This window comes from Lissotriton helveticus, chromosome 10, assembly GCF_964261635.1.
Source record: "Lissotriton helveticus chromosome 10, aLisHel1.1, whole genome shotgun sequence".
Classification (NCBI taxonomy): domain Eukaryota; kingdom Metazoa; phylum Chordata; class Amphibia; order Caudata; family Salamandridae; genus Lissotriton; species Lissotriton helveticus.
This window is the reverse complement of record NC_136071.1, coordinates 1,202,695,853-1,202,722,786: the sequence shown is the minus strand read 5'-3', so window position 1 is coordinate 1,202,722,786 and position 26,934 is coordinate 1,202,695,853. Positions and strand designations below refer to the sequence as shown.

Here is a 26,934-nt window from a genome sequence, read left to right as displayed (position 1 = left end):
AGGTCAGTTTCATACTTCCTCTAGTGTGTAAAAGCCAGTTGTCAGGTCAGTTTCACACTTCCACTAGTGTGTAAAGCTCCATTGTCCGGTCAGTTTCACACTTCCTTAAGTATTTAAAGACCCACTGTCAGGTCAGTTTTACACTTCCTCTAGTGTGTAAAGCTCCGTTGTAAGGTCAGTTTCACACTTCCACTAGTGTGTACAGCTCCGTTGTAAGGTCAGTTTCACACTTCCTCTAGTGTGTAAAGCCCCATTGCCAGGTCAGTTTCACCCTACCTAAAGTATGTAAAGCCCCATTGGCAGGTCAGTTTTACACTTCCTAAAGTATGTAAAGCCCCATTGGCAGGTCAGTTTCACACTTCCTCTAGTGTGTAAAGCCCCATTGTCAGGTCAGTTTCACACTTCCTAAAGTGTTTAAAGACCCACCGTCAGGTCAGTTTTACACTTCCTCTAGTGTGTACCGCCCCATTGTTAGGTCAGTTTCACACTTCTTCTAGTGTGTAAAACACAGTTGTCAGGTCAGTTTCACACTTCCTTTAGTGTGTAAAACCCAGTTGTCAGGTCAGTTTCATCCTCTAGTGTGTAAAACCCAGTTGTCAGGTCAGTTTCATACTTCCTCTAGTGTGTAAAACCCAGTTGTCAGGTCAGTTTCACACTTCCACTAGTGTGTAAAGCCCCATTGTCAGGTCAGTTTCACGCTTCCTAAAGTATTTAAAGACCCACCGTCAGGTCAGTTTTACACTTGCTCTAGTGTGTAAAGCCCCATTGTCAGGTCAGTTTCACACTTCCTCTAGTGTGTAAAGCTCCATTGTAAGGTCAGTTTCACACTTCCTCTAGTGTGTAAAGCCCCATTGCCAGGTCAGTTTCACACTACCTAAAGTATGTAAAGCCCCATTGGCAGGTCAGTTTAACACTTCCTAAAGTATGTAAAGCCCCATTGGCAGGTCAGTTTCACACTTCCTTAAGTATTTAAAGACCCACTGTCAGGTCAGTTTTACACTTCCTCTAGTGTGTACCGCCCCATTTTTAGGTCAGTTTCACACTTCCTCTAGTGTGTAAAGCCCCGTTGTCAGGTCAGTTTCACACTTCCTCTAGCGTGTAAAGCCCCGTTGTCAGGTCAGTTTCACACTTCCTCTAGCGTGTAAAGCCCCGTTGTCAGGTCAGTTTCATACTTCCACTAGTGTGTAAAACCCATTTGTCAGGTCAGTTTCACACTTCCACTAGTGTGTAAAGCTCCATTGTCCGGTCAGTTTCACACTTCCTCTAGTGTGTAAAGCTCCGTTGTAAGGTCAGTTTCACACTTCCACTAGTGTGTAAAGCTCCGTTGTAAGGTCAGTTTCACACTTCCTCTAGTGTGTAAAGCCCCATTGCCAGGTCAGTTTCACCCTACCTAAAGTATGTAAAGCCCCATTGGCAGGTCAGTTTCGCACTTCCTAAAGTATGTAAAGCCCCATTGGCAGGTCAGTTTCACACTTTCTCTAGTGTGTAAAGCCCCATTGGCAGGTCAGTTTCACACTTCCTCTAGTGTGTAAAGCCCCATTGTCAGGTCAGTTTCACACTTCCTAAAGTATTTAAAGACCCACCGTCAGGTCATTTTACACTTCCTCTAGTGTGTACCGCCCCATTTTTAGGTCAGTTTCACACTTCTTCTAGTGTGTAAAACCCAGTTGTCAGGTCAGTTTCACACTTCCTTTAGTGTGTAAAACCCAGTTGTCCGGTCAGTTTCATCCTCTAGTGTGTAAAACCCAGTTGTCAGGTCAGTTTCACACTTCCACTAGTGTGTAAAACCCAGTTGTCAGGTCAGTTTCATACTTCCTCCAGTGTGTAAAACCCAGTTGTCAGGTCAGTTTCACACTTCCTCTAGTGTGTAAAACCCAGTTGTCAGGTCAGTTTCATACTTCCTCTAGTGTGTAAAACCCAGTTGTCAGGTCAGTTTCACACTTCCACTAGTGTGTAAAGCTCCATTGTCCGGTCAGTTTCACACTTCCTCTAGTGTGTAAAACCCAGTTGTTAGGTCAGTTTCACACTTCCTCTAGTGTGTAAAGTCCCATTGGCAGGTCAGTTTCACACTTCCTAAAGTATGTAAAGCCCCATTGGCAGGTCAGTTTCACACTTCCTCTAGTGTGTAAAGCCCCATTGGCAGGTCAGTTTCACACTTCCTCTAGTGTGTAAAGCCCCAATGTCAGGTCAGTTTCACACTTCCTAAAGTATTTAAAGACCCACCGTCAGGTCAGTTTTACACTTCCTCTAGTGTGTAAAGCCCCATTGTCAGGTCGGTTTCACACTTCCGCTAGTGTGTAAAGCCCCGTTGTCAGGTCAGTTTCACACTTCCTCTAGCGTGTATAGCCCCGTTGTCAGGTCAGTTTCACACTTCCTCTAGCGTGTAAAGCCCCGTTGTCAGGTCAGTTTTACGCTTCCACTAGCGTGTACCGCCCCATTATCAGGTCAGTTTCACACTTCCTCTAGCGTGTAAAGCCCCGTTGTCAAGTCAGTTTTACGCTTCCACTAGCGTGTACCGCCCCATTATCAGGTCAGTTTCACACTTCCTCTAGCGTGTAAAGCCCCGTTGCCAGGTCAGTTTTACGCTTCCACTAGCGTGTATCGCCCCATTATCAGGTCAGTTTCACACTTCCGCCTGTATGTAAAGTACACATTTCCAACCAAATGCCATCCCACCCTGCCCCGTTCTGGGAGCAGGTGACCCAATGAAAACCGAGAGCCCTTCTGTAAATTTCTTTATGCCTCTAGTCGATAAGAGGGCCGTCTGCAGTGCAGCAGATGCAGTGACACCGGTGCCCACGGATGTGCAGAGTCACTGCTTCTGAGATACACTGCTGTTTATTGCCTTAGCTTGGGCTTGTTTCGCTTGCTTGCAATAGAGCTCATGGCACCCTTGCTACGCCACTGCCCGCCTCAGACCAACCCGGCTCCTTGCACCAATCATGTGGCAGGTAGGGCTGTGCACGGTTTCCAGAATTTGGTTTTACATAATTATTCGAACTTTTGGCAAAATCAAATGAATTTGCCTGGAATTATGTAAAATGTAAAACTGGCAAATGGTGCTCCGTTTTAGCGTGAAATGTGTCCCTGCAGTGCTGCCGCTTTGTATTTCGCGTTATTTGAGACAGTCACCGATACTCACATCATTCATTCATCAAAACACATAACATGTTTTCAGGCCCCTGCGAGCACAGCGCATCCGGTCCAGGTCTTTGCTTTGCATGCTGGGAGTTGTAGTTCTGCTTTTATAAGGGTATTCTAAAAGGCACACTAAAAACTGGTGTGTACGAGTTACTCCCGAGTGGAACTGGGAAAATTGAAAGTTCTGAACAAAAGTTGATCTTGAAAGTTGTTTCAAAATAGTTGTTTTGGAAAGATGTCCAACCGTGTTAGCCCTTCGCAAAACTTAAACAAAGAAAAGCGTTGTGAAGCCCCTGCGCCTTATTGTAGGCGGCCTGTTGCGACCTGTGGTTCTTTTTCAGCTCCTAAACGATTGTATACATTGTATTTAAAATGTCTGTAAATATTATGAGGCACCAGGCGAACTCCTGTTTGTAACAAAAAACGGAATCTAAAAAAGAAATCACATTTCCTGAGCAGGCAGCCGCAGGATACAGTGTGCACGGCGCTAGAGTGGATTCGAGGCGCTGGGAAGTGTGCCCTGGGACAGCACAGGGCTGGACAGACAGTGCACGGACTGTACCCGCAGGCGGCAGCAGCAGAGTGCAGTGTGTGCGCGGCGCTAGAGCGGACTCGAGGCGCTGGGAAGTGTGCACTGAGCTGGGGCAGGGCTAGACAGACAGTGCACGGACTGTACCCAGCAGGCAGCAGCAGAGTACAGTGTGTGCACGGCGCTAGAGCAGACTCCAGGCGCTGAGAGGTGTGCACTGAGCTGGGGCAGGGCTTGGACAGACAGTGCCCAGACTGTACCCGCAGGCGGCAGCAGCAGAGTGCAGTGTGTGCACGGCGCTAGCGCGGACTCGAGTGTGCTCTGAGGCAGGTCAGGCAGAGCACAGGATGTCCCCACCCTCGGTCTCTCCTGCCGATCGTTGCACTCGCCTGTCTGAGCCAATAAAGTACTTTGTATTGAGAGCCGGCTGGGTGGGGGCTGCGGGGGGTGTTTTCCTCCTGGAGGCGCCTCTGCTGAGTCAGATCCCACAGGGGGGGAGGGGGAACGGCGGTGTTATGTCTCAGTCTGGTCTGAACTGGAAATCTCCAGCGCTGGAAGGATCAGATGTAATCCCTATGGGGGGGGGGGTACAGGATACGGTAATAATGGGGCGGTGGAGTAAGCGTTTATACAGAAGGCAGACACACACAGACACAAACACACACACACACATGCCAACATTTTAGAACAAGGAAGTGGTAGATTTTGAAACCAGAAAAGATGGGTGAAAGCATTTTCTACTTTGAGTTCTAGTGAAGCAGGAGCAGTTTCAGCCTGAGACAGCCAATTAAGCCCAAAATAAAGCCATTTTTGGGTTAAAAAATTGGGACTTATGTAGATGCAGTGTATACATACGCAAACCTCCTAAAACATTTGTGGAAACGACACACACAGAAGCGGTCGCTCCCCTCGCTGCTCCCTGCTCACTCTTCTGGTATCGTAGTGCTTACTGCCAGACTGCCATCTATCACGCATTGCTTGCCTGAATATTGTGTTATCGTAGCGCTTACTGCCAGACTGCCATGTATCACGCATTGCTTGCCTGAATATTGTGTTATCGTAGCGCTTACTGCCAGACTGCCATCTATCACGCATTGCTCGCACTGCTGAATATTGTGTTATCGTAGCGCTTTACTGCTAGACCGTGCTTCGATATTTATTGTGCCATTGTGTATCACTCGCTTTGCCTGCTCAGAATATTGTTGCCTGACTGTGCTGCCTGTTCATAGCGCTTTATAAGATCGTGCCCCAATCTCGTCCTATTTCGCTTTTGGCTTGCTGCCATTTTGTTGTTTGTTGTTGTGCCTCCCAGCCCGACTCTCCACCCCGCTCCCGCCTCCCAGCTGCTCCTCCCTCGCCCCTCGCCCCTCGCCCCACCCCCCTCCACTATCCATTTATGACAGATGCTTCTGCGTGCAGCGTCCACGCGCAGCGGTCGCGCCCCATGCGCGCCGAAGGTGCGCCAAAGGTAAGCCCGTCTACGCCCGTCCGCGCCTGGACCGCGCCCAGCGCCAGACACCCTGGCCCCCGCAAAATCCACTCCGCCCGCATAACATACGACGCCGCAACACTCTTAGCCCTTAACCCCGGCCGCCCACCAAACTGCTACCAAGCCGCCCCAGGACACACCCATGGACCCTTCACCTGCCACTCCTGCAAGTTCAACTGCATTAGGACCCACACCAAACTCAAAGATTCCAAACAGAGCTCTGTCACTAACCACCTAAAGTGCATCCTGCTCAACACCCGCTCGGTCCACAGACACGCCATTGAACTCTGGAACCTACTCGACACTACATCGCCGGATGTCGCCTTCCTTACAGAAACCTGGATGAACGCCTCATCAGCACCCGACATCGCCATAGCCATCCCGGACGGCTACAAGATCATCCGAAAGGACCGCACCAACCAAACAGGAGGAGGCATCGCCATCGTCCATAAGAACACCATCCGCATCACGACCAGTTCCGACGACAACCTCGCTACCGCCGAACACCTTCACTTCCAGATCCACTCCGACCCCAAGACCACACTCAGAGGCACCCTCATCTACAGACCACTAGGACCCCGCACACAATTCAGCGAAGACATCACTGACTTCATCAGCCCACACGCCCTCCCCTCCGAGGACTACATTCTACTGGGAGACCTCAACTTCCACCTGGAGAAGAACAACGACAGCAACACCACCACCCTTCTGGACAACCTGGCCAACCTCGGACTCGAACAACTTGTCAATACCCCCACCCACTATGCCGGACACACGCTCGACCCAATCTTCACCTCCAGCAAGCACATCTCCTTCAATCACACCACAACTCTCCACTGGACGGACCACAGCTGCGTTCATTTCAACTTCAAAAAGACCACGACCCACAACCCATTCCCCGAAGAAACTGGAACAAAATTACCACCGACCAGCTCTTCACATCGCTTCACCAGAAGCCTCCTGCCAAATCATCGGACCCAAACCAAGCAGCCACCAACCTCACACAATGGATCGCCCACAGGGCCGACGAACTAGCACCCTTGAAAAACCATCAAATCAAGCAAGGTAGCAAAAAAGCCCCCTGGTTCAACGATGACCTTAAAAAATCCAAGAAGTTCTGTCGTACCCTCGAGAAAGCCTGGAGAAAAAACCCAACCACTGACAACCTGTCCACCTTCAAGAACGCCACCCGCAAACACCACCAACTGATCCGATCCACCAAGAAATCAGCATTCAAGGATCGTCTTGACACCAACGCCCAAAACAGCAAGGAACTATTCAACATCGTCAAAGAATTTGCCAACCCCACCGCCGGCACCAACGACATCACTCCCTCCCAAGACCTCTGCGACTCCCTAGCCTCATTCTTCCACAACAAAATCGCTGACATACATAACAGCTTTGAAAACCAGTCCGAAGACCAGTCCACTCCACCCACCTCCGACCCAAAACCGCCCTCTAAGAACCTTTGCGCCTGGAACCCAATCACCACTGAAGACACCATCCGCCTGATGAACTCCATCCACTCAGGATCGCCAACCGACCCATGTCCCCACCACATTTTCAACAAAGCAGACTCCATTATCGTACCCCATCTCCGTGACGTCATCAACTGCTCCTTCAACTCCGCTACCTTCCCGGAAAGCTGGAAACATGCCGAACTCAGCGCCCTTCTGAAGAAACCCACAGCAGACCCCACTGAACTGAAGAACTACCGCCCCATCTCGCTCCTCCCATTCCCTGCCAAAGTCATTGAGAAAGCCGTCAACAGTCAGCTCGCCGCCTTCCTTGAATCCAACAAATCTCTCGACCCCTCACAATCCGGCTTCCGAGCCAAACACAGCACCGAAACCGCCCTCATAGCAGCAACAGACGACATTCGAACTCTACTGGACAACGGAGAAACAGCTGCCCTCATCCTACTTGACCTCTCCGCAGCCTTCGACACAGTCTGTCATAGCACCCTCATACAATGCCTCAGCAACGTCGGAATACAAGGAAAAGCATTAGACTGGATCATCTCGTTCCTCGCCGGAAAAACCCAGAGAGTCCGCCTCCCCCCTTTTAGATCAGAGGCCACCGAAGTCATCTGCGGCGTACCACAAGGATCATCACTCAGTCCCACCCTCTTCAACATCTACATGAGTCCCCTCGCATCCATCGCACGCCAACACAACCTCAACATCATCTCCTACGCAGACGACACCCAACTGATCCTCTCCCTCACCAAAGACCCAAACACCGCCAAAACCAACTTACATGAAGGAATGAAAGAAGTAGCCGAGTGGATGAAGAGCAGCCGTTTAAAACTGAACTCGGACAAAACGGAAGTCCTCATCTTAGGTTCATCCCCCTCTGCCTGGGATGACTCATGGTGGCCACCGGCCCTAGGAACAGCACCCATACCTACGGACCACGCACGTAACCTGGGCTTCATCCTGGACTCCTCCCTCTCGATGACCAAACAAGCCAACCCCGTCTCATCATCATGCTTCAACATCCTACGCATGCTCAAAAAAATCTTCCGCTGGATCCCCACTGAAACAAGAAAGACGGTCACCCACGCACTGGTCACAAGCTGACTGGATTACGGAAACACCCTTTACGCCGGAACCATTGCCAAACTACAGAAAAAACTCCAACGCATCCAAAACGCCTCAGCCAGACTCATACTGGACATCCCCCGTCAAGCTCACATTTCCGGTCACCTGAAAGACCTCCACTGGCTCCCCGTCAACAAGAGAATAACGTTCCGTCTCCTCACCCACGCACACAAAGCCCTCTACGACCTTGGACCCGAATGCCTCAACACGCGACTGTCCTTCTACACCCCCACCCGCCAACTACGATCGTCCAATCAAGCCCTCGCCGCAATTCCTCGCATCCATAGATCCACCATGGGGGGAAGATCCTTCTCCTACTTAGCGACCAAAACCTGGAATTCTCTCCCCACCCACCTCCGCCTTACACAGAACCACCTCTCCTTCAGAAAGCAACAAAAAACTTGGATATTCGATAAGTAAAGTACCCCCCCCCCCCAAGCGCCTTGAGACCCTCTGGGTGAGTAGTGCGCTATACAAATTTTTGAACTTGAACTTAAACAAGACAGATTTAATGCAGAAACACACTCAGAATGAAGCAGGAACCAGCTCAGCGAACAATGAAAATAAGAAACCCCATACAGAGGCCTGCAGAGCTGCTCAAAGCTGCCGGCTACTGACAACCATCAACCGAGCATGTGCCTCACTGCTTCAACTTAGATCGGCCCGGTTGGCATACAAAAAACACTATCTTAGAGAAAAGGCCACGTTCTTCCGCAGCCAACTAGACCCGGGGAAGAGTAGACCTAGAGAAGTCTTCAACAGTGTTAAAAGTCAAACAAATGGCTCTCTCCCTCAGGAAATAAAAGCCACCAAGGATCGATGCGACGAAAATCGCCAGCTTCTTCACAGATAAGTCTAAAAAATTGAGCAATCCTTCATCCAAACCTCAAATCCTCCCTCCCTCTCAAGCTGCCCCCTTTAATCACCCTGACCAAACAGATCGAAATCACACAATGGACAACCAGGTCCACTTCCAACTGAAAAATGACTCTATCTATCTCTGAAAAATGACGCTAATTGGTAGCACTTCAGACTCATGTCGGAAAACAAGGTCTTCAATATAATTGCAAGCCTACAGCCCACACTACGAACCCCCTCCCATCCACAATAGTAAAGAAACTCAACCACATCATTGCCCCTTTCTGGATAAAAATCAACAACTCTCTTACATCAGGCTGTGTCCCAGACTCCATTCAACTAGGACAAATCACACCCATACTCAAGAAACCAGGGGCCTACCCCAACGAGCTCAACAACCTCAGACCTATATCCAACCTCCCGTTCCTAGCTAAAACATTGGAGAAGTGCGTGCCTCAACAACTTAACAAATATATGGATGACTTCAACCTCCTCGACACCTTTCAGTCAGGTTTCAGGAAAGGCTGTAGCACCGAAACAGCGATGCTCAATATTGCAGACGATATTCACAGAACTTTAGATGAAGGTGAAACCTGTCTCCTCATCCTTATTGACTTATCAGCGGCATTCAACACAATAAATCATCCAGCTTTATTTGAGACTCTAAAGAGGCGCTCTGGCATCAATGGCACAGTACTAGAATGGTTCACTTTCTTCCTTCAACAACGTTCACAACAAATTAAAATCAACTCGTGCCTCCCTAGGCCAACACGAATCACACTTGGGGTCCCACAAGGATCGATACTCTCACCATCCCTCTTCAATTTCTTCATGGAACCCCTTGCAAATATTCTGAAACGAGCAGGAGTTCAATACCACCTCTATGCCGATGACACCTCAAATATACCACAAAATCAAATCACCTAAAGATATCCAACACCTCAATGTCACGCTTACCATGATCCAATCCTGGTTTAACGCAAACCATTTAAAGCTGAACCCGGACAAAACGGAATTAATACTGTTCTCTCCAAAAAGTAACCACCTACCAATCCAAGACTGGCTCAAGAACCTGGATGCCCTAAATTGCTCCCGCGACACATCCGACTCGGAAAAGTCACTTGACATTACCCTGAACAAGAACTTGTCAATGAAAGACCACATCAAGAACTCTGCAAAAAGTGAGCTTTACTCACTAAAACACCTCAAGAAAATTAAACCTTTCATTCCCCAGGATGATCTCAAGACAGTTGTACAATCCCTAGTCCTTTCTAAACTAGACTATGGGAACGCCATCCTAACTGGGTCGCCAAAAGCTCACGAGCCCCACTAAGGTCCGTCCTCAACATGGCAGCTCGACTCATAACTGGTGTAAAAAGATTTGAACACATCACACCAAACCTCAACGCCCTCAACTGGCTCCCCATGGAAGGGAGATGTATTTACAAACTGGCCTTCATCACTCACAAGGCCCTTCACACCCAATTCCAAACTACCAAAACAGCAAACTGGTAAAAGCAGGAAAATCCAGAACTCTGGGAAGCACCAACTCACTTCTTCTCATCCGTCTGAAATTGAAAAAGGAAATGACCCGTTGCCGAGCCTTTTCTGGAAACGTACCCAGGATGTGGCACTCATTACCTATAGACCTCCAGATGTAACCCCTCCTTCTCCTGCGTCAAAAGGGACCTGAAACTCGTTCTCCTCAACAATTACTTTACCGTCCAAGCCAACTAACCTAGGCTTCAATAACCTAGTGAACTCCCCTCTCACTTGACCCTCAAGGATGGGTGGTTATCTGACTGTTCCAACCACCTGCGTTTTTCTCCCCTTCACTGTATTCATTAGTATTATCTTTATGCTCCCTCTTATCCTGCGATGGAATGCACATTCTTCTTTTCCTTTGTGTATGTAAAGCGCTCTGATACCCACGGGTCAAGCTAGCGCTATATAAAACTTTATAAATAAAAATAAAATAAGGTATATAGATGCATAAAGGAAGTAAGTATAAGTAGATTAAAGATGCATTCGATAAACTCTGGTTTTGAAGTGTTGTACTCAAAAATGTATTTATTTATTCATTTTTAAAACATAATTATTCTTTATGTTAATAAGGCACTACCAAGCACTCGCCCATATATAGACAAATAGGACACACTTGTTGAATAGACACTCACAGAGCAACAATAAATGTGTGGCGCGCTTAGAATAGGAATTCCCAAAGACTCACTACCAACTATGACATGAGTGATGCATGTACCCGGCTAAGCTACAAAAATACCACCTCGTAGTTAGTCTACTATGCTTGAAGGAATGTAGGGGGGGTGGGCGAACTACCCCACGTATAACCCTTTGGAAGGCCCTATGTAACTGTCTCACGGAGGGACCCCGTCGCAGAGGTATCTGAAATGTTAAAAGACTGAACTGCTTCTAAGCGCCCTATCAACAGAGACAAGTATGGACATTGAAACAGGACGATAATAAATCTTCTATGGGGTGGGGGAAGAGTTTTGGCTGCAACACCAACATTAATATGATGCCATTGGCACCCTAATGTGGACACCACTATTCATTTTGAGAGAACAGCCCCTACAAACAGGGCTGGTGGAGGGGTTGGGGCTGTTTTCCTTTTTTTATTCATTGCTTATCCTATGAATGTTTCAATGAGTGAAGAGCTGCAACAAACTTCCTTTATGTGGTGTAAACCATATATAAGATTATTGATTCAACATGTGTCTGTATTATATAGGACAGAGGCAATATTAAGAATTGTTTGGTTAAAAAATAAAATAAGGAATGTAAGGAAATAAAACTTAGTAGCTTAGCTTCTGAATGCATTTATGATTTGGGCCTGGAACCTCAATTTAAATTCGCTGTATATATATATATAAAAAAAGTATTTTTATTTTTTTAAAAAATTTTTTTTACATCAAGCAATCGTGAGTTCCTGGCCATCGCAGTATAATGCACTTAATGATAGTCTCTGTACACTTCAAACCTGACTCTGACAACAAGAACATATCAATCATTTTGGTTTCCTTAAAAAACAATTCATGAACTTGATCCTGATAAAGCACATGGGAAAAATATGAATAATGCCCCTGGTGAGTGTGGGACGCAAAATCCACATCAATACTTACAATTCCTCTAGAAGGCGAGCAGCGCTCTGCACCCGAAATGTGTCCTTCTCGTCCAGGTCTCTGATCTTTTGAGCCAATTCTGGGACATTTCTGCTAAGCTTGTTTTACTTAGTGTAAGTACGTGAACCATGTGAAAATTAGGCAACTTTGTCACAGTTACAGAATGTATTAAGAGGCTCAAAGGATTGTGGGATTCCATTCTTCAGTACCAGGGCAAAGTCTGCAGGCCACACTCCTGGCTGTAGCCCTGCGTATACCTTCCCTGAGTGGCCGCCACAGGCCTCAGTAGAGACCCGTGTGTGTGCTCAGATGCACTCACCAATGTTGTGCGCTCACCAAGGTTGTGCGCTCACCAAGGTTGTGCACTCACCAAGGTTGGTGTGGAGAGGTGTGGTGCAGCGGCCATAGCAGCTGACTTCGGAACACAGGGCTCACGGTTCGATTCTCGGCTCCGGCGGCAGCTCAGCCCAGCACCATGTGACTCTAGGCAATAGCTCACTTAATTTCCACGATGGCCCCCAGTGCCTTGAGACCCGCAAGGGTGAGTAGTTAGCGCTTTACAAATACTGGATTTTAAGATTGTGCATTGTGTGCGCTGCACGGGGACTGCTTCGAAGGGGGGCCCTTGCCTCCTCATAGCCCCCCCAGAGTGCACCGCGGGAGGAAGGTTGTTTTCAGTGGTCCACAGTCAGTACTTATTGCTCCACTGGGTCTCTCTACCCATGCTATATGTGACTTGCCCACGGGTAAAGGCCCTGCCTCATTTGAACTCTGCTCCAAGAGCGAAGCGATTGCCCGGTAGCGCAGAACTGGAGACCGGAATGACAACAGGAACCACAGGTTCTTGAAGACCAGGTGTGTTCCTTACTGCCTCACCAACATTCAGCTCTGAACTGACCACCATCCTGTGAGAACTTCGATTCTAACGTTAAAACATGGGCACAGGGTGGAAGGGACATACCAAAAAGGGAGCATAAGGAAGAGAAAGGAATTAAGTTACAGTAAATGCAATTTTTGCATCAACATATTACTCTCCAAGATGACATCTTTTCCTTAAGGCAGAACTGCGCCATTATATAATCTCAACGCCAAAATGTTTTTGCGTTTCTCACATCTGGAAGTGGCCCTCAAACCTTCAGAACACATGTTCTGCCTTCGAAAGGAATTGTTAGTGATGGTATAATTGCTGGTAGTTGTATATGAAGGCACAGAAGTATGCTTAGCAATTCTATCCCTGCTCCATGTTTGACCGTTCTGTCCATCTACCACACTTTTCTTTTCTTAACTTTGGATATTCTCAATGGTGCAGAGTAGGAACTGCTTGTCGCACTTTGTTTGCCAGGTTTCTTGAGCTGAACCCAACCCCCTTGCATGCCGCTTCTGAAATTTGCCTCCATGTAAACGATCATATCTCACTTTGTATTCTTGTTGGCGTGAGTTGACCCTGCCCATGGGTTCCCTGCTGTCAACTTCAGAATATCATCCACCGTTTAATAATAGTGATGATACCTTTGTTCCCAGAAGCCTTCCCTTGAGAGGAATAAACAAAGCTGTACCTGTGACACTGTTAAGAGTCATTTGGTATGACCGCAACATATCTTGTTGGGACTTTTCAATGCGATCGCAATTAACACACAACTATTATGAAATGAAATTTGAAAAGATTTATAGAGCACAAACAAATCCCAAAGCCATCAAGGCACGATTAGATACATTTACAAATAAATCAGTTGATTCTTTCAACCAATCCATTGACTCTAGGGTAGTATAAAACCGTTCTGTAATAGCATACTGACGTTTACTGTAAAAAGTCTTTCATGGGTACCGACTCTGTAGTCAGTTGCACACCATTATCTGTGACAATGGTGTCAGGAATGCCTTCACTGAGGAAAACATCCCTGAGGGCTTATATGAACACATGAGGTAATGTCCTGTACATTTCTGGTGACTGTCCAGCATCTGTCATAATCCTCCAATACAATGATACATTTTCATCAACATCCCAATTGTCTCATTGGGTCAAGAGTGTCCAGAGCCCGCTTGGCACATGATTTTTCAGGGACTTCAACCGGAGATAAAGACACATCCCAAACCCTTTTGGATTAATCACTATTGGCACAAAAAGAGCATGTTTTAACACAGTATTCCACTATAGAGTTAACTGCTGCCCACCAGTATTATAATCTGAATTTTCTTTTGGTCAAACTCCTACTCAGGTGCCCCCTACGCACAAGTTCAACAAATCAACAATTGTTTCAGTGATAATTTGCTCCTGTGATTGACAGTGCGAGGTTCATCCATAACTTATCACAAGTTTCTTGAGTCTTCCAGAAGTTCTCCACATTTTCGGGGCCAACCAATGAGAATTCTTTTTGAAGTTGACTCAAAACCCTATCCTGTTCCACTGCCATATTCCAGTGTTCTTCTTTCATCCCAGAAAGGTTTACTGTCACCACCATCTCCTCAGTCATGTCCTCTTTCTACGATACATCTGTTAGCGACATTCGGTAGAGACCGTCCACAGCCGGGTTGCGGTCATCAGGCAAATATTCAACTTTGAAATTGTATCACTCTAAATGTATAAACCAGCAAGCTATCCTTTGTATGGTACATAGAGAGCTTTTGGATGTAAAAAGAAAACAAAAACAAGTGGCTTATGGTCAGTTCTCAAAGTAAGAGTAAATCCACAAAGATAAAGCTTAACATGCCTGACAGCTCAAAGGCAAGTCAAGGACTCTCCAAGTACAGACTGTTGAGTTCCGCCTTCTTAGAGAAGAAGAGGCAAAAGTTATGACGTGTTACTTTGCATCAGCCACTTGTGCCTAATTCTTTTTTTACTGGCTTATGGGGTCAAAATAGTGCTTGAAAGTATGGGATCAGCCGCTGTAACACTAATCTGTACCAAGAACCGATGGCCCCAGGGTGTAGGGGCCCACAGATGGGACCCCAGGCATCACCAGTCCAGGGAGAGCAGGCTTGTAGTAAAGGAAGCTACACTCTTGAGTAATACGCCCAGACACCAGCAGCAGTGTACTCTACATACATGACCCCCATGTGCTCAAGGAATAGTATTTACTTGCACTTTCTTTACCTTTGCAGTCGCAGAGCTCTCTATTGTCCCATATCAAGATGGAGCCTTCACGATAAGAATGCCCCATTCAAGGTATGGCTTCCGCGTCCCCGCTTACTTGGGTGCATCACAAATGACGTAGGATACTGCACCAGTATGGCCTTTTCAGAAATCACTAACACCGCTGCTATGGATCATTTCAAGATGCAGGATTATCGCAGACCTTCACGACGGAGTCCGAGAGTCGTGAAATAGGGATTTGAGGCTGGAACTGGGAAGACTTCACTCAATTCCCAGGGTACATCCACATTTTTCCACCAGCCTATGTCAGTTTTTTGCTAGTGACATATCTCAGTGGTGGGTGCATTCCATGTAATTACTGATTTGCCCAAAAACAGTGTTGCCAGCTCAGTTGGGAATTATACGAATCCAGGGGTTCAAATGATGATACAAAAGTGCAGGCGCTCGCTATCTTACAGCACCTATATGTTGCTGAGAATTCCAAGTACTCTCCCTTTATTAGTATTGAACTACTGCTGAGGAGTGCTGCTACTCTCCCATTAAAAGCATTGAACTCCTGCTGAGAAATGCCCATTAAGTGAAATGTCAGCCTCTGTGGTGGGTACAACTGAATATCACTGGTCTCTCAGGGCTACCTACTAGTCTGCATGTTACGAAGTAACCCTTCTGAGTGGGCATCCTCCAGTTGTTAATTTTTTTGGGGCATCTCTCCTGCTGGTAATCTTGATCTCAAACACTAACACATTTGTATCCAGCTCCCAGTGCATTATTATTATTAAATTAGTTTTGTAACGCGCGCAGCTACTCAAAAAGAGTTTCCCGGTGCCTAGCCCACAAATTGCTAGAAAAGGAGCAGTCAAGAACCATTTGCTACTAAAAAAGCCAAGTTTTAAGATTTCTTCGAAAGTGGAAATAGGACGGGTCATTCTTCAAGGACACTGGAAGAGAATTCCAGATTTTGGGGCCAAGACAAGAAAAGGAACAGCCTCCCATTCTTGCAAGTTTAAATCTGGGAATAACGAAGTCTCCGTGGGCTGTAGAGCGCAGGGGACGAGAAGGAATGTAAGGATGGATGAGCTCTTGCAGATATGCTGGTGCCACACCTTGTTTTTAAAGATGTAACACAGGGTTTTAAATTTAATTCTTTGATCAATTACGAAGCCAGTGAAGGTCATGTAAATACGGCGAGATGGAAGCCTGTCTAGGATCTTGACAAAGAAGGCGTACTGCAGAGCTCTGAACTACCTGTAGCTTTCTCATTACCGTTTGGCAGCTACCGAGATAGAGAACATTGCCGTAATCGAGGCGAGAGGTGATGAGTGCCTGGACTACCGTGTGCTGGGTTGAGGCAGGAAGCATCCAAATGTTCTTACGAACCCACCTCAAGATCGTGAAACAGATGGCAGCAACACTCGCCACCTGTTGTCTCATAGAGAGACTATCATCAATAACGATGCCCAGATTACGGACATGGGTGACAGGTAGGGGACAGGAACCCATTTCCTGAGGCCAATGGTGAGGGCCCCATAGGTCCTTGTGCTTGCCCAGGATAAGGACCTCAGTCTTATCCCCATTTAACTTCAAAAAGTTAAGGCGGATCTACTCTGTCACTTGCCGTAGGCGCACTGAAGGGCAGATGTCGTAGCGTCTTTAGTGGTGGAAAGCGAAAAGACAATCTGTGTATCATCCGCATACGAATATAGGGAAAGACCCGCCTCTTCCACAATCTCTGCCAGAGGTCTGACATAGATGTTGAAGAGCAGGGGCCTAAAATGGATCCCTGTGGAACTCCATATGCTGATACGCAGATCTTAGATGATGTCTTAGCAGAAAAGACTGCATCTGCTCAGACCCATAAAACGTGTTGAAATTAGGTTTTAAACCTGATTGGCTCTATAAACATTCCTACAAGGACAAAGTATATGGTGCAGAAATACACCAGTGACATCGAAATATAAATGCTACTTGTGGACTTCAGCACCTATTGTGTCATCCACTACAGTGGCACTGAAAACATGGCTTCTGGTCTACCCTGTGCAGCCTGACAGAACCCTGCTGCCCAGACCTGTCAAAATCAAGTAGACTTTAAATATTAAATAAGTCACCCCTAACCACAACTCACTGCCAACAAGATAGGGTTCCTAACATTTAATAGTAGGACATGTCTGACACCAGACCTGGCATATTCCACAAGTGTTCAAAACACCATTGTTACTGTTCAGTCAGGCTGTAGCTGGCATGTAAGAAAAGTCAATGTATGGATTATACAGATTAATCTAGAACATTTAATCTGTACCAGCTACAGACTTCATTCAAAGACTTATTTTTTATGTTTAATAAAAACAATGGTAAAGTCGGATTTTAGTAAATATGTGGGAAATGTAATTTTTGGAAAGTTACCTTTACCTTGCTTGAAGCTGCCAGAGGCTAATTTGCATTAGTTATCCAGCAACTCCCAAGCCAGGCCTTGGTTAGAACTAGGTGAGAAAAAGGTGTGTAAACTGCCTCCAGAGCAGTGACAATTGCCTGGGAGTGTGTGCCCCTGGGGCAGTGTGAATCGTGTGCCCCTGTTGCAGTGTGAAGCATGTGCCCAAGTGGAGTGTAAAGGTGTGTCCCTAGTGTTGTGTGAAGTGTGTGACCCTGGTGTAGTGTGGAGTGTGTGTCCTTGGTGCAGTGTGGAGGACGGGCCCCTGGTGCAGTGTGGAGCGTGTGCCCCTGGTGCAGTGTGCAGCGTGCGCCCCTGGTGCAGTGTGGAGCGTGTGCCTCTGGTGCAGTGTGAAGCGTCTGCTCTTGATGCAGTATGGAGGACGGGCCCCTGGTGCAGTGTGGAGCGTGTGCCCCTGGTGCAGCGTGGAGTGTCCTGTGTTCCTTGCATGGCCTGTTGTAGTTTTCTCTATGTTAGCCTAACTGTGCACGTTGTAGGCCTCATTCTCCTTTGCATACGTTACTATATAAACACATTTTACTTTTTGTGCTACATTGTACTTTCACAGATAACCTGCATATGTTTTCGCATTCCGTTCGTTTCCTGGTATTTAGTCTGAATACCATAGACAAGGTCAAACAACGTCTCTTGTTATTCTTTATGGCCAGGTACTCACACCTAGACATAACACAAGAATGCAGCTGTTGTTTATGCGCACACATGTCCTATCCTATAGATGACCACATGAGCACAAAACACACAAATGGAAGGGGAGCTCTGAGACGAGAGCGCTGCGTCTGCTGAGATGTAGAGCGTCCATCTGTGTGTGCTGAGGTACGGGGTCTGCCGCTAATCCCAGGGATCTTTGATATATAATCATTTCGCTTCATTAGCAGGGGAGGGGGGTTTAGGTTACTCTGTCTTATGAAATGACCGGGGTTTTTATGATATGTGGATTATTAACCATGCTAACAATATTTTTTGTATGCATTTGTCTTCTAATTGTGGCACATCTGCTGCATTTCACAGCACAATAGTTTGCATACATTTTCTAAACTTCCTTTGTGATGAGTACGAGTGTAACCCCTATTGGGTCGAGAGGGTTGTGTTCTGGGGTGCTAACTCACTTGTCTCTCTGGAAAGGTTAGGAGGCCAGGTGAGGCACTATAGCTAGTCTGACTCGGGCTCATGGGTGGTATGGTGACTCGGTCCCTGCCTACTGACGTTCTATGGTTCCAAGCATAGTTCTGTTCCTGAGCAGAATCCCTGCAACAGAAGCGTGTGCACTGTGAAGCATTTGCCCCTGGTGCTGTGCAGTGCACTGTCACCCTCCGAGTGCAGTGCTGTACTGTTTCTTGGTGCTGACACTTCACCCCACTTTCCGCGTGCACATTTCCCTTGCACAGTGAAGGGGCATGAGCCCGTACCGGCGGAAGAGAGGGTGAAGGAGGGCAGAAGAAGGGCGGAACAGAGAAAACATTTGCGGCAAATTGTAAGCGTGTGTTTCGCCGCACACTTTAAAGTTCATTATATAGTAGTTCTAGTGACCAGAGGGCCTGGACGAGCCCTGACACCAGTGACGATTTATTATTTAATTTATTTTTGGAGTTTTCTATAGCGCTGGCAAGACCCGAGGGCATCGGAGAGCTTCACAACCAAATATGTGTAGGACAAAATAGCGAATACAGTACACAGAAAGGATAAGCGAACAACAAGTCCAACATGTATAAATCATATAACGAATCAGAAGCGCAAAAGAGCAACGATGCTGCATAAAGTGCTGAGTGGACTCAAAGTGCGTAAGCACGAGGTCAATGCAGCCTTATCTCTGCAGAGTAAGCGAGTGTGCAGGTCAAAGTGTGCATGTAGAAGGCGCTGAGACTGCAGATCCGTCGGTGAGGAACAGGGAGACCTTCTCAGCCCTACACTTCCGAGTTCCTCTTTCTCAGTACCCGTTAGAGTGCATAGTCAGGACTCGAGTGCACATGACGCACGCAGCCGCCAGTACTCACCCCAGATTGCACAACACCGCCTCCTCTGACCCAGCAGGCCTGTACTCATTCACACTGGTATTTTTATGCAGACGTAGGAAAAGTGACTTTTTGTGGCAGGGAACTTGGAAGAGGAGGTGTGGGTGGAGTATATTTATCTACTTAGAGCAGGGGTCTCCAACCTTTTCTGCAGCGAGAGCTACTTCTGATCCAGACACCCCCGTGCCCAGCGCCATTGACTCTAAGCTTAATATCCATAGAATCAGGTACTAAGGTTTGAACAATATGCTTTTTACTAGGGGCACTGTGACAGGACTGCCCGGTGTGTCAATGAGAGTGTGGGCTTTGGGGATGCATGAACATGTGTGTGTATCAATGGGATAAATGTGGAAGGGTGAATGAGCGCCTGTGTACTGCGTACTTGTGGCACTGGAATACCTTTCGTCATATGTGGCTCCGTTGCATGTATAATACAAACATATAACCATTTTTTTTAAAGGTTAGAAATTTAGGGGCAGATTTACAATTACTGGCGCATCCCTGCATATCAGCAGGGATGCACCAGTAATTGTGCGCCGCAGCTCCGCCACCCATGGTGCGCCGCATTTACAATGCGGCGCATCATGGGGCAAAAATGGCACAGATACATGACGCATCTGTGCCGTAAAGGCGGCGCATTGCTGAAGTTGCGTCGCAAGCGCGACGCAGCTCCAGCAATGCTCTGGGGGGGGCCTATTCTTCCAATGCTGCGTCAATCCTTATGCCTGCTTCAAGCAGGCGCAGGGTTTTGACGCAGCATTGGCCTAAAAGTGACTGAGTGAAATCTTATAGATTTCACTCAGCCACTTTTAGGGGGCGTTCCGGCGCTGGAACGGGCCCCTGCTTTTTCCCCTTTGCCAAAGGGCTGATTCTGAGAATGGTCCCGTTTGCGAACAGTAATAAGGCTTAATACATCTGGCCCAATGTTTCATAGGGATATTTTTTCTTCACTTTAAATTTCTCCCATTTAAAAAAGATAACTTTTTTTCAGTTATAAATATGCCAGCCATTGTCTCTTCTGGCTACAGGGAGCAAGAGCCCTGCTGTTTGTAAATGTGACACTTTGAAATGGTAGAAATTTAAAATGAAGAGTTAACTTAAGTATTAAATTAACTCTTCATTTTAATTTTCTCCCATTTAAAAGCATTCAGAAACACCATTTTGTTCTCATGCTCCAATATTGAGTTGACAAGGACTGAACTACCTCGGAGCATCAGTTCTTCACCTTTGTGCCCGGGGTCATAAGTCTAACTCCAGCACTGCTCATGATCAGGTCCTGCTATCTGCTGCCTGAAGAAAATAATGTAAAATGAAGGCAGCCTTCCTCTAACTGTGAAAGAAAAACGTGATCCTATGCTTAAAAAAATGATTAAACTTAAGGCTGTGCGGTGCTCTGAAGGTGTCGACGCTTGGGTTGGACTGGTTGTAGACACCTGACTTAGAGTTTCATGCCCACAGCAACAGCAGGCTTGCCGACAGCCAGGGGCAAGGTGAAAAACAGGTTCATGCTGTCGGTCGGGTGGACAACGTGCAGGTCCAGGTGTTTATAGTGTTCTCGTCTTTTCTGTAATAATGTCTTGTAGATGTATGAGGGTCAAACTGGTCCCGCTTTGTGACAAAAACCAAATAAAGTTTGTGATGAAAAAAAAAGCAGGTTCATGCACCACCCTACTCTGCTGTAATGTGGCTTCGAGACACTCTTTGAGGGTCCTTCTGGTGTGGTCCAACGCGCTGTCTGCTAAATGTTTTAAAACTGCAGGGATTTAAAAAAACAAAAAGATATTTTAACTCAATTCAAACATACGTGCTTTTGTAAATCCCATTCAATCTCATTATAGACCGGCCAGGGGCGGCTCTAGGCTCATGGCGGCCCTGGGCAGGGAGCGTAGGTAGGGGCCCCGGACGAGGGGGTCCTGTCGGGGCGGAGCGCGGAGGCCAGTAAAGAGGGGGGGGTCAGGGTGTTTGGAAGTGGAACAGAGCCGGAGGCCGCCAAATCCCTGCCCGCGGCCGCCACGCAAATATGTATCCATCCTCCGAGGATTATTATATTAAGGATATACAGTGGCGTGGTGGCCCCTGGGGTTTGGTGGCCCTGTGCAGGTGCACAGCTTGCACATGCCTAAGGCCGCCCCTGGACAGGCCGAGGGTCAGGTTTCATTGATGGAGCCACCGTTGGCTCAGTCTGCAGAAAGTTCCCTCTGACTGCCGGTTAGAAGCAGACATTACATTACTCACCTTATTTAGGGTGGACGGTGGGATGTCCTGTTTTTCCCAGTCCATCACCGCCATGAAAACCCTGGTGGTGAGGGGCAGCATAAAAACAATAATGACCCTCCCACCGCCTGAGGGAAAACTCCAAGCCTGTGTGGGCCATTATTTTTTTCTTTTAAAAAAACAAACTTCCACTTTTTAAGTTTGTTTTTGAAAAACCTAAAATGTTAAGATTTTGGGCATTAGCGGTCAAAAATGACGGTGGCTATCCACGAAACCTTTCGTACCTTGACGGGAGCTGCTGTGCGGGTGGGTCGTTTCAATGTAAGCGGTGACTGCTCAGCTGGCGGTCATCTCTAAACTTGGTGACTGTAGTCCATCACTGTGCAACGTTAATGTCTTTTGCATCCCTGATTAATTGTCACTCCTTCTGCTGAAGTCTAAATTGCCCCCCAATGGCCTGATGTAGAGTTTAGTGGATGGGTTACTTGGTCACAAATGTGGCGTGTCTCGCGTCTGCCTTATTACAAGTGCCGAGGGATATAAGGTTCTTGTAATAAGGCAGGCGAGCTATTTGGTTGGCTTAGAGACCGTTGGTGATAATGCGCTATACAAATGCAAATTACAAATTACAAATTTGTGGTGGAGTACCCATATGCCAAACTCTAAATGTGGCCTTAAGATACAGTCTTATCCACATTAAATACCCCAATAAAAAGGCTGTCCAGTCAGTGGTACACCTTTTACGGGGGTACAAGCAGCACCTGTGAACGTTGAATACTCACATGCATAGGTAAATCTCATCTCACGTCATCATATTTCTGCTGTGAAGGCACCTACGGGTGTATGGGACCAGGTGTACGCTGAACTCAATATTCGTTTTTTAAGATACCACAGCATGAATATAAATATAAAATTACAAAGTCTCCTTAAGTCCACATTACAGTTCCTTGTATTTTAAATTTGCTGCTGATGCTCAGATATGAATTTACCTTAAAGAAATAAAAAGACAAGAGTCCTTTGGCAAAATAGGAACAATTGGTTTAATTGAACGCAGAAGCTGGAAGAGTATCAACCGAGTGCGTCTGAAGGAAGTCTCTCCCTGTACCAAGTTTCGGCTGACAATATTAACATCTCACGAGGTCCAAGAAACCAATTCTGCATTCTTGAAAAAGCATCTTAGTCATAAATGACAAGCTTGGCCATCTGATAAGGGCACAGATGGCTCTCGACCTCGAGAAGAGTTAGTGTGGGTCAGTGTATATGTGTCCAGATGTCTGGTGTGGTGAGTGTGTGATCACTACATGTGTTGCACATGTTGTGTCCTGAGTGTTGCTATCTACATGTGGCATCTAGCTTTGTGATATTTTTGGGGAATGCGCACCTTTGGCCAAACATGCTTTATTGGGGCCAATTTCATTGACCTGTTGGTGGTGCAACTCTCTTTCTGTGGGATTGATCAGGGTTTTCCCTGGGTGCATGCATGTCTTTGGGCTAAGTGAGGCCCCACCTGTGATCTGTGACTTGATAGGCATTGGGCTGGGGATGCAGGGGCTGTATGACCAGGCATCCCAGACTCGGGATTGATGGGAAGACACCTGGGGTGAACCCGACAGCAAAGATACAGTTCATTAGAACTTCTACCAATAATGTGACGTTCATTGGTATCATTTTTACCGACAGTCACAATATTGTGCTTAAAGTTGTAATAGCGTACATCAAGATTATCTTTACTGATATTGACATTGTTATGCATGCCGAGATCATGGGGTACATTGACATTGCATCTACTGGTATGAACATTGCTATGCGTGCATGGATTATGGCATCGACGTTAACATTGTTTCTGCCGGTATCGACACAGTTGTGCGGCGGGCGTAGATTACGTCATACATTGACATTGCATTTATGGTCGTAGACATTGTTATGCGGGCACAGGTTATGGCGTATGTTTACATTGCATTTATTGGTATTGCCGTTGTCAATAAACACACAGTTGTAGCTACCCTAAAGTTCTAAACACTTACATTACTCTGTCCTAAATGGCGCTACTTGATAGGAGCGTTGGGCATATCAAAAATTGTGAAGGGCTGTCCTCACACACCACCAGGTGTCAAGCTTCATCGTAGGCAGCCCTCGCTCTCTAAAAACCACGTTTGATAGATATGTGTGGATACATTTGGGGAATGTTTGGGGGTGTTCGGGTCTTACTACCTTATATAAATATTTACGTAACCAGTGAGGCAGAGGTGCTAAACATTGCAGGTATCTAGTTGGTTACAATGGGCCAGCTTTATCAACACTTCACGCCCACCCATGCAGGATTTTGGCAGCTAAAGATCAGAGCAGATTTGTCCAGTCCTTCGGTAGCCTCTGCGGTCAAGTCAAGTCGTTCCTCTTTCTCGTCTCTAGCAGTTGGCAGAGTCTCCAGTGAGTTCTGAAGCCTTATCATGAATAAGCTAAAATGATCCTTGAAGCTCAGAGAGGGAAAGAGGGTGAGGGCAAAAGACTCTTGTTCCACGGTGGGAAGGGCAGTGAAAGGGACCAGGTGCTGAAATGTAGGACAACCATGACCATGGAGCGGGAAAGCCAGGATCACTACCAATGATTTCCAGAGGTGAAACAGAGACCCTGGACTGCGGGGTTGGGCAAAATATTGTAGTTCCATTGAAAGCCTAGATTATAAGTTCGCTACTCATCCGCAAGGGTCTTAAGGCGCTGGGGGGGGAGGGGGCAGTGGCAGCTCCATTCAATTGAAGAACCAGGTCTTGAGGGCCTTCCTGAAAGCGTTCAGGGAGGGGGCACGTCTGATGTCGATCGGGAACTCGTTCCATGTCTTGGCGGCGATGTAGGAGAAGGCTCTTCCCCCTGTTCTGGCTCTGCGTATGCATGGGGTTTCGGCAAGGGCGCGGTTGGTGGATCAGAGGTTTTTCATGGGTGCATGGAAACTGATTCTCTCGTTGAGGTATTGGGGTCCAGTGTTGTGGAGGGATTTGTAGGTGTGGGTGAGTATTTTCAAGGTGATTCTCTTCTCGACAGGGAGCCAGTGAAGGTTCCGTAGGTGTTGGCTGATGTGTTCTTGTAAGAGAAGGCCGAGGAAGAGTCTGGCGGCGGTGTTCTGTATCGTCTGGCACTTGCTTATGTCAGCGTAGAGAGTGTTCCCATAGTTGAGCCTGCTGGTTATGAGGGCATGGGTGACTGCCTTCCTTGACCCGGAGGGGATCCATTTGAAAGTCTTACAGAGGAAGCAGAGGGTGTTGAAGCAGCTGGAGGCAACAACATTGCCCTGTCAGGTCAGGGAGGGAGTCGAGTACGATGTTGAGGTTTCTGGCATGGTCCGTGAGGGTGAGAGGGGTGCAGAGGTCGGTGGGCCACCATGTGTCGTCCCATACTGACGGTGTGGTTCCGAGAACGAGGACTTCTGTTTTCTCTGAGTTGAGCTCCAGGCGGCTGTTGCTCATCGAGGATGCAACGTCCTGCATTACTTCCTGGAAACCGCGTCTGTTGGTGGTAGGGTCTTGGGTGAGGGAGAGGATGAGTTGAGTGTTGTCGGTGTAGGACATAATGTTGAGGCTGTGCTGTCTGACGATGGCTGCAAATGGGGCAATGTAGATGTTGAAAAGGGCAGGGCTGATCGATGATCCCTGGGGTACTCCCCAGTTGATTTCTGTGGGTTTGGAGAGAAAGGGTGGCAGTCTGGTCTTCTGGCTCCTGACGGTGAGGAACAGTCGGATCCAGTCGAGGGCGGTTCCTTGTATGCCAGGGGCGTGTAGTCTGGCGGCGAGTGTGTGGTGGGAGACGGTGTCGAATGCTGCTGACAGGTCGAGTAGGATCAGGGCTGCGGTGTGGCCTTGGTCGAGTAGGGTGCGAATGTCATCTGTGGCCACGAGTAGGGCCGTCCCGGTGCTGTGGCTGCTGCAGAACCCAGATTGAGAGGGGTCGAGGATGAAGTCTTCGAGGAGCCTTGCTAGTTATGCGTTGATGGTCTTCTCGGCAACTTTTGCCACGAAGGAACACATTAACAAAACAAACAAAAAAAAGCTGGCTTGATACCAGCTCACTTCTCTAAAGAAAGGGTGAATGTTTCTTCCAGAATTCGACTTCAGTACTGCTGTCCGAGCCCATCGACTCTCCCATCTGGATGGTGGTAACGCCCTGCTCCATGGACTCCCAGAGTCCACTTTGACACCACTTAAGGGCATCGTACTCGCCACAGCATGTCTCATCCAGGGCCTGAAGAAATAGGATCACATCAACCCCGTCAGCACAATCTTCACAACCAGCTGCATCATTTACAAAGTTATCACAACCAGCACACCGCTTATTTTGCAGACAAGCTCACCATCTCTTTTGGTTCTCGACACACCCAGAGCCAGAACACCTTCACACTGCAAACTAAGATGTGTAAAAAATGAATGAAACAACAAGGCAGCATGCTTTTCCATCTACACACCCAGGATCTGGAACAACATCCCCGTATCCATCAGGACCGCTCCAACGCTGCTCCCATTTAGGAAAGAGTTGAAGACGCACCACTTCACTACATCACAGTGCATGAACCATCCACAACCCATCTACCTCTCGCATCACTTGTCAAAGTTATGCTTGTCTTTGACCCTGAACAGCGAGCGCTCTGCTGCTTTTTAGCGGGGTTTGTGCTACAGAAATACCGCACACATACAAATAGACATAGATGCTTCCGTAGCCTCCTTCAAAAGCCTTCTTGGTGTTAAAAAATATATTTTTCTCTGCCTTGAACTGTAGGCTCTCATTTGTAGTAAATACATGTTTGGCTACAAACATCCTTTTATCTTTTTCAGCAAGTACATATATGTACAACTTCCAGCTGTGTAGCATAGGTTCACGGCACCTGTCCTTGTTACATTATCGCATCTCTGGGAACGGGAATCATAATTCCAAGGATGCTCTGAGGATACCGCTTACAGCCACCAGCAGATCAAGGGTGAGCATGAGGTTATCAGGGATGCCCACAGTATGCCATGCCAGCTCTGCATATGTGTGCTAGCTGGGCACCATAATGCCAAGGATGCCCACAGTATGCCACGCCAGCTCTGCATATGTGTGCTAGCTGGGCACCATAATGCCAAGGATGCCCACAGTATGCCACGCCAGCTCTGCATATGTGTGCTAGCTGGGCACCATAATGCCAAGGATGCCCACAGTATGCCATGCCAGCTCTGCATATGCCTGCCAAGCATGCCCACAGTATGCCATATCAGCTCTGCATATGTGTGTTAGCTGGGCACCATAGTGCCAAGGATGCCCACAGTATTCTATGCCAGCTCTGCATATGTGTGCTAGCTGGGCACCATAGTGCCAAGGATGCCCACAGTATGCCATATCAGCTCTGCATATGTGTGTTAGCTGGGCACCATAGTGCCAAGGATGCCCATAGT

At 47.4% G+C, this 26,934-nt stretch overlaps 1 protein-coding gene and 1 long non-coding RNA gene across 4 annotated transcripts in view; both read left to right on the top strand.

The window, feature by feature from the left end:
• MPP1 (MAGUK p55 scaffold protein 1) overlaps positions 1 to 26,934 on the top strand; it is a 180,244-nt gene that overhangs the window by 34,401 nt on the left and 118,909 nt on the right. The window lies entirely within an intron of this gene.
• Positions 68 to 3,258, top strand: LOC144785690 (uncharacterized). The gene is made up of 3 exons (XR_013602022.1): positions 68 to 666; positions 709 to 2,358; positions 2,574 to 3,258. It is a non-coding gene; the product is annotated as an uncharacterized LOC144785690 (long non-coding RNA).